Here is a 2437-nt window from a genome sequence, read left to right on the forward strand (position 1 = left end):
AGAAACAAGAAGAACGAGAAAAGAAACAAGAAGAGAGACAACAACAGTGGCAGCTCGAACAACAAAATAAACAAGAGAGATTACAGCAGTTGTTGGAGGAAAAGAAACAAGAAGAACGAGAAAAGAAACAAGAAGAGAGACAACAACAGTGGCAGCTCGAACAACAAAATAAACAAGAGAGATTACAGCAGTTGTTGGAGGAAAAAGAAAAGAAACAAGAAGATAGACTACAACAGTGGCAAGAAGTACAAACGGAAAACATTAGTAAATTTAAAAGCGAATTAGATACATTAAAGGATGATTTATTGTCTTTTACACAAGGAGGACACATTAACCACGACTTAATCAGCCCCAGAAAATGACAAGCCCCTTCCAGACCCTGCAGCTAAACCCTAATGCAGACATCTTCAGCTCTGTTAGAAGTCACATCCCAGATATGAATGTCAGTAATAGAAGTGATTCAGTAAGAAGGAAGCCACAGGAATATTATGGGAGAGCACCGTGGGAAGCATATAGAGCACAATTTGCAGTTAGTTACCAGTTTGTATGATATAAGCTTGTATAATATAGACTGACTATCAAGCTAATGTTCATCTTGAAATTCAGGTTACAAAAGATGTTTTTGCTTACTCCAGGCTGGCTCGGTCACCTAGTTATTGTGAAGTTCATCCCAGCATTCTGCCTTGAGGTGTTTGGGCATAAGATGTAAGTAGCCATGCATTTTCTTCAGCACTGTTCCACATTTTGGAGCGTTAATATGAATTTTGCTTTTTCACAAACACAGCACTCAAGGAGTGTAGTGATGCATCTACGAACTTTAAAGAAAAACTGGAAAATTTGTTCAATATTCCTACAGAAAGTGCTTGGTTGCAAGATTGAATGACTTTTAGATGAGACTGGATGATCCTATGTTAGAAGTTATCAAGTATCTCATTGGCTCAAGGATGCCTGAGATGTCATCATAGAAGAACTTAAAACTTGACAGTCCAAGTATTACGAAAATTTAACCATTGATGCTGATGAGTTGTACTGGTCTCACTACAATTTTTATATAAACCAGTGGCATAGACAATTCTTTAAAATTACCCTGGTACCAGCATGGCAAACCACATTGCATGTAGCACTTTGGTTTGGTTTCTTTGTATATGTGTGTATGTGTGTGCATCTATGCGGAACCTTGCTGGTTTTGGGGACAAAGAAATCTATAACGTCTTGTATTGCATTTTATGTAATTGCATCAAAACAATAGTGTTATATAAATAACTAGTCAGGTTACGAATCATATGTTTGGAGAAAATTTAATCTCACAAACTAAATGATTTTCGTATTTATAAACTAATGCGTAATTATGTCAGCTCATTACCTCTCTTCACATTTGGTACCACCCATGCTACAATCTACAAACTATTTTTTTGCACTTAAGTTTCTTTATGGGGCGGGAATTTACCATCACTCACTCAGGTATTGGCTAGATATGTGCCTAGCCAGGCCTAGCTTCAGCTATGTCACTGATCTAAGAATGGCTCTAGGTGGCCACAATGTTACTTGTATGTGATTTTTAATTAAGCTACCAGATTAACTGATGCATCACGTGAGAAAAAAGTGCTGTTTTGGCCTAACATAAGAAGTGTCCGTAGCAATGAAACTTTAAGTCAGAACTTTAGCTAAATTGTGGGATTGGAAAAAGCCTGCATTACGTCAACTCCGTCACACTCGCAGTTTCTTGAACTACTGTAACTCAATGTTCCAACATTAAATTACATATATTTCTTAAGTATGTATTTTTGTTCTTTTTGTGACAAATTTGTAGAGCCCCCCCCCCCCTGGTAGAATTTTAGAGTCCAGTCTACCCTGACATATGCCATCATGTGCTGCATCCCAACCAAACTGAATCCTGTGGTATTCTTAGGTTAAACTGATTTGCTTAAAGAGTATTAGGTAGGTCTGTTTTTTAAGAGGATGATAGGCAGGATAAACTACGAAGTAATACTGAATTTAACTAAAATGACAGAGTTTAAGTAACAAAGTTATCTGACTGGACATGGTGTGCAATACAATATGAAAGTAATCATTATCCAACAGAAAGTCAAAAATTCAAAAGTCAAAGTTTTTTTTATGCTGGATGGTCACCTCTTTCTGGACTTTTCAATTGATTAAACTGGCTTTCTTTCCTCAAGATGTTTTCTATAATTGGAAACATCCAATGCACACAAAAACTAGCGCTACCTACATGTTTGTCATTCTCATTCAACATAGGGGAGATCATAACCTCTAGATATCTACCCTATAAATGAATGATATTGCTATCGTCTACATTCTAGCATAACATGCAGCGTTACAATAATATTTTGTTACGCCTCCGTTCGTTAGTTAATTTTCCGTAAATTCGTTCAGCCGAACCCTTCGCGACACACATCATTTCCTAACTAAAACTGGC

This window comes from Limulus polyphemus, unplaced genomic scaffold (genome assembly GCF_000517525.1).
Source record: "Limulus polyphemus unplaced genomic scaffold, Limulus_polyphemus-2.1.2 Scaffold2338, whole genome shotgun sequence".
Lineage (NCBI taxonomy): Eukaryota > Metazoa > Arthropoda > Merostomata > Xiphosura > Limulidae > Limulus > Limulus polyphemus.